The following is a 6,373-nucleotide window of genomic DNA, read 5'->3' on the forward strand; positions in this document are numbered from 1 at the left end:
AAACCACGTTCCTAACTGTTGAGAGTTCCCGCAGTAAAGCCCAAGTAGGGACCACATCAGTACACGCTTCTCAAACACAGTACGCTCAGCCCCAGTTCTGTGCGCAGAGAATGAGAAACAAAGTATCCAAAACATTTTTCTGGATCACATCATCAAGTTTATTACACAATTTGGACAAACCAAGTACTTTATTAAGAACCCCCACAAACTTGGGAGCAGAGAAGAGCAGGGGAGGGAGAAGGGCCCCAGGAGAACACAGTCCGAAGAGATGCGGGATCCCCTCCTGGTGTGAATCCTGAGCGGAGAACGCTGCGGCAGCTCCAACGTCCATCGCCCACCGGACCGGGTCCTGTCGCCTGTCACCGGCACCGCGCTCTCCGGCAGCTGTCTGTGTCCACCTTTGATGCTGTAGGCCGTCCACAACTTTAAAAATTATGTTGGCGTGATTCTTGTCCGCTTGCGACGATGCTTGAAAGTGGACGGCCCACAGCACACACACTTTAAGAGGAACCTGAAGGTTCTGTGAACCACACCCTGCCGGCCCTGGCTAGGGCCAGAGGGAGAGCCTGGGGTCCCACCTTCAGGCCGTGAAGCCTGGGAGCGGTGGTCTTCCGTGGTTCCTTCTAGGGCTCCTGCAGTGTTACTGGTGCTGTCGCGGCTGGGGGTTGTGGGGGAGCCTAGTAGGGAAGTGCTGGTCCTGGACTCCAGGCTGGGTGGGGGAACCGTCAACATCTTCTCCAGGCTGCGCCACGATGTGCTGGAGCTGGCTTCTGGTAGGGGAACGGACGTCCTCGACCCGAGGTGGCTTGAGGGACCGGCAGACTCTTCTGTATTCTCCCCGATGTTAGAGACAGGGGTGGGGCAGGGCCTTACCCGGATGGTGCGGATCCTGAACTTCATGGTCGTGGCCTGAAGGATCATGTAAGTTCCCATGACCCTGTCGTATTTCTTTCGAGTCACCGACTCCTGGATCTCGTGCTTTGGGAACCCCATGTTCTTCATTAAGTCTATCACTTGGGGGTCAAGGTCACCCCAGGGTGGCTCACTATATGGCCTCAGTTCCCCCCCCTGTCCCATGTTGACCCATGGATCCTGTAGTATGGCTTCCAGGGTAGGTCTTTTCCTGGGGTTGAAGGTCAATAACTTTTTTAAGAGATTTTGACCTTCTTTGGAAAGAAAGCGTGGTACCTGGAACTTCCCTTTCAGGATCTTCTTCTTCACTTCCCCACGTGTGTCCCCCACAAATGGCAAAGCCCCCGTCAACATCTTATACAAAACTACCCCCAGGCTCCAGACATCTACCTTCCGGCCGTCATAGATCTGATCCCTGCAGATCTCTGGGGCCATATAGGCTGTGGTGCCATAGACAGTGGTCATCTTACTGATGATAAATTTCTTACCGAAGCCAAAGTCTGCTATTTTGAGATTCCTCTCACCATCTACCAGTATGTTTGTTGGCTTCAGGTCCCGGTGGACGATCTTCTTCTGGTGACAGTACTGCATCGCCGACAGTAGCTGCCGGAACATGGGTCTGGCTGCCTCCTCGGTCCTGGGGCCGCAGTTTTCGAGGTAGTCATATAAGCTCCCTCCGCTCACATGCTCCATGCAGAGATAACACATCGTTTTAGTGACAATCACTTCAAACAGCTGTGTGATATTTGGGTGATTTAAGCTTTTATGACAACGAACTTCCTCCAGATATCTAGATAAGCCAAACCGACTAATGGCTTTGACAGCCACCTCTGTCCCCGTCGGCTCGTGCACAGCCAACCACACCGTGGCAAAGGATCCCTCGCCAATGGTGCGCAGGAGCGTGTAATCGCCAATAACGCGCTCCTGAGGGGCAATGGTGGCTGCAAGCTGATTAGCCATGGTGGCTTCAAAATAAGAATGAAAATAAAAAGAAAACAAAAACAAAGAGAAAAAATAAAAATAAAATAAATAAAAATAAAAGAAACAAAAATAAATAAAGGAAAATGAAAAAAATGCAAAAACAAAAAAAGAAATGGGAAGAAAACAGTAAGGAAAAGAAAACAAACTCTCAAAGTAACAGCAAGAACAAAGCTCGCAAGTCCAAGTCCAACAGGTCACCACAATAGCTCCCTGGGCTCTAACGGACAAAATCTCAGCCCTGCCAGGGCCCGTATATGTAGGATGTGCTTGCAGAGGTGTCACAATGGTGCCTGTGATGTCAGAGCATGGTGTGGAGCAGGCATGGCTGGGGATGAACTACAGTGGGGTTTTTTTTGTGTTTTTTTTTTTTTTTGGTCTCACTACCCTTTTGCTCTGGAATAAAACAAACAAACAAACAAACAATGGGTCCCCTCCTACCCAATGAGATTTTTGTTTATGTGGGATATTAAAGATTGAAATTTACTTTCTTAGAAGTAAAAATCTGTAAGTTGCAACGATAAAATAAATAAAATGAAGTAAAATGAAAAGTCTTATTTCGTCTAATTCTCCAGGTCATAGTTCAAATATCACCTGATTAGAGAAAAACTTCCCTGACCCAGCCATTCCTACCCGCCTCGCCCAGCCCACCACGTTTGTCATCTTCACAGCACTGACTACAGGCAGCTGGTTCTTGTTCACTGTCCAACCTTCCCACGAAGGCAGGAGCATGCCTGTAGTCTTCCCTGTGTCTAGCATGGTGAGTAGCAATAAGATAAGTGGTTAATAAGTATGACAGTTCAGGGTAACAAGAGACTATATGACCAACTACTTATTTAATCAAAGTGATTCATTAAAAAAATCTTTTAAAAATTCGTGTTCTGTCTTCACTCAGCTTTCAGAACAGATAAGATAGGAAAGAGTAGAGCTGAAATCTGGGTTTCCAGGTATGTGAGCATGTGGGGAGCCTGAGGAAAAGCCAACTGGAAGGAGCCTTGCTGTAAAGATTCAAGAAGGTGATCTGTTCCTCCCTCCAGTGCTACCTGCTAAGGATGTGATGAGGATCTGCAGTGAGGCTGCAATGTAACTTTACATTTTGAACATCCCTTTCCAGATTACACAAAGGACATCTCAGGTGACCCTGAGTAGGCCATTGAGGTAAATTTCTGTAACTTAAATAAACCATCTTATGGAGAGACATTTGTAAAAAACACTTGGGAACGCCTGGATGGGAGGACTTCTGCAGAGATACAGAGGGTGAGGTGACATGTTAGGTTCAATTCTACCCCTTTATGGGTGGCACAGAGGGAGCAGGCAGGCTTGAGGGTACTTAGGGGGAGCCTCTGTCATGTTATATTCAGGCTAATCCTGAAGAAATCTCCCTACTTTCAGTATATGGAGTATTTTAATCATGTGTATAAGTTATTCTAGGAATTATTTTCCTTTAATATGTCTCTGCAAAAGTCTCAGCTTTGAGGTAAAGGGATTCTTTAGAGGGATTTGCCTGTGAGCTTTTCCCTCCCCAGTACTTCAGTTTGCTGCTTTTTATCTTACATCAGTGCTACTTGGCTCCTGAGCATGACAATCTCTGTTGCTGAGCTGACTGGGACCCAAAGGACAGTCATTTCATCAATTATAGACAGATGTTTACAAGTTACAGTCGGAGATTAGAATAAGCTCAGACAGGAGAAAATTTCAAAGAATGCTCCAGTCTATGAGTTAATTATATCAATTTATAAAACTGATGTTAATAGTTTCTTAAGAAATAATACCAACAAAATAGAACATTTGCTTTAAAGAAAAAAAAGATTTTATTGATGTATTTTTAGAGAGAGAGAAAGAGAGGGAGAAAGAGAGGGAGAGAGACATTGATGTGTGAGAGATACATCAATCTGTTGCCTCTCCCATGCCCCCAAGTGGGGACCTGGCCTGCAACCCAGGCATGTGCCCTGACTAGGAACTGAACTAGTGATTCTTTGTTTCCCAGGCTGGTGCTCATCCACTGAGCCACACCAACCAGGGTAAAATGGAACATTTTATGATCTCTTTCAGCAAGGACAATACAGACCCAAAGATAAGACCTTTAATGTAAAACTGTCAAGGCAAAACCAAGCACTGGGTAACTCCAGTTTGAGGTTTCCTATAGGCTGGGGTGTTCAATTAGGTAAATTAGGTACAAGTTAGGGGGCTTTATTTTTAATATGCTTTATCGATTATGCTGTTGAAGTTGTCCCAATTTCTTTTCCCTTTGTTCACCTCCACCCAGTGACCCCCCCACTCCAGTTGTCACCCTCCCTTAGACCATGCCCATTGGTTGTGCGTATAGTTCTTCTCAACATCTTCCTGTCTACTCCACTCCCTCCTACTATGTTTCTTAATTCCTGCACCATCTCCCTCCCTTTCCCCTCTTCCCTCTCCCTGCTGACTTCCCCCGATAATGTTCCCCATACCTATAATTCTTTTCCCACTCTCGTCACCTACTTAGTTTGCCTTTGTTTTGGTTCCCTAGCTTCTGCTGTTGGTTGTTGTGATACAGTTTTCATTGTAATGTTCATAGTTTTGATCCTCTTTCTCCTAAACAAGTCCCTTGCCATGAAGAAAGGGAAAAAATAAAATTAATTAACACAGTAATGTTAAATTCCAGTCAAATACCATTTCTTATTCAAAGGTCCTGATCCTGAGGTTACTTGTCATGTAAAACTGAAGATTAGTGGGAGTTTAAGGGGATTAAAGATAATCTAGCTTCTTTTTATAATAATTAAAAATACTAAGGTAGAATTATAAAGTAAATTATGTTGTGGAAGTGTGAATCTATATGACTTAACCTTGATGTCCTTGCTACTTAGAAACATGGTGTATATTATGACGCTTCCCATGCTGTGAGGAACATCAGGCTAAAGAAGCTTGAGCAAATGGAGGGAGTACGAGGGCCTTCTAAAAGATTCCAGAAATAGAAATTTTACCATTTTGTTCATAATGCTTCACATGGTCCACGAGGTGCGTACATCCCAGTTCAAGCCCAGTCCAACTTGACACTGCTATTGCAGCATAATCACTCACCACAGTCCCTTTTACGCTCCAATGTGTCCTGATTGGGAACAATCCCTACTCTGGACCTGGCTTTCTGATAACCACTGGAAATACAAAGGTGAACAATGTAGTTCCCAGCCCCCAAGAACTCAGGAATGGAAGATGAGGGCAAGGGAGCAAGGGAACCACGTAATGACAATACAAAGCGATGGGAGTCACACGCAGGTCTATGCCATATGCTGCCGGGGTCTCAGGGAAGGGGGACAGATGAATCAGAGGACCACAGCAGCACTCCTCAGTGCCAAGGCCAAGATCAGCTGATCAGTGAGGTGAAAACAATGAATCAGGTCTGTAGAGGCAGGTAGGGCTTTCCCTTTTAAAACATTCGATTAATTTGCATTCCTGTGTGTTAATGGAACTGGGGTGATAAAAATTAAAGTGAGAAAGACACATAGTTTCCCACTCACACTTCTTCAGCAGTTAAAACAAGACCTTCCCTGCCTGGTGAATCATATTATATGTAGAAATAATATTATAATATGTAGAAAGAGATAAAAATGCTTGCAGAGAAAGAATATTTGCCACAATTTGCTTGTTTAAAAACATAAATTGGATCATACTACTTCCTTGCTAAACACCCTTCATGGGTTTGACTGTTCTCAGAGTAAAGCCCACACCCTTCCCACGGCACACAGGCTCTGCCTGCATCTGCAGCCATGTCTCCCGCTGCTCTCACTTTAGCTCACTGAGCTCTGGAGCACTCCTCCTGCGGGGCTTTACAAGTCTGAATGTACAAAGGGAGAGCCCCCCTGACAATGACCCCAGCCCAGAGGGAAGCAAGCAAAGCCAGCAGGTCAGGAGAGGTGGTCCCTGCTGATGTCACAGAGCACCCAGGCTGCCTGCTGCCTGACAGCAGAGCTCTAGCTGCTTCACCCCTGCTGTGCCTTGGTGTCTGGAACCTGCCCAGCAGGCCCGGTTCCTCCCCGTGCCCTGTGTTGACCCAGAGGCCTTTTCCAGGTAAAACCACGTTCCTAACTGTTGAGAGTTCCCGCAGTAAAGCCCAAGTAGGGACCACATCAGTACACGCTTCTCAAACACAGTACGCTCAGCCCCAATTCTGTGCGCAGAGAATGAGAAACAAAGTATCCAAAACATTTTTCTGGATCACATCATCAAGTTTATTACACAATTTGGACAAACCAAGTACTTTATTAAGAACCCCCAGAAACTTGGGAGCAAAGGAGAGGAGGGGAGGGGAGAAGGGCCCCAGGAGGAGACAGTCCGAAGAGATGTGGGATCCCCTCCTGGTGTGAATCCTGAGCGGAGAACGCTGCGGCAGCTCCAACGTCCGTCGCCCACCGGACCGGGTCCTGTCGCCTGTCACCGGCACCGCGCTCTCCGGCAGCTGTCTGTGTCCACCTTTGATGCTGTAGGCCGTCCACAACTTTAAAAA

General features: G+C 46.3%; 1 pseudogene; it reads right to left on the reverse strand.

The window, feature by feature from the left end:
* Positions 1–432: 432 nt before the first annotated feature.
* LOC150011385 (serine/threonine-protein kinase MARK2 pseudogene) lies at positions 433–1,872 on the reverse strand (annotated as a pseudogene).
* Between the last annotated feature and the right edge of the window lie 4,501 nt (positions 1,873–6,373).

This window comes from Furipterus horrens, unplaced genomic scaffold (genome assembly GCF_987537825.1).
Source record: "Furipterus horrens unplaced genomic scaffold, mFurHor1.1.pri manual_scaffold_4, whole genome shotgun sequence".
Classification (NCBI taxonomy): domain Eukaryota; kingdom Metazoa; phylum Chordata; class Mammalia; order Chiroptera; family Furipteridae; genus Furipterus; species Furipterus horrens.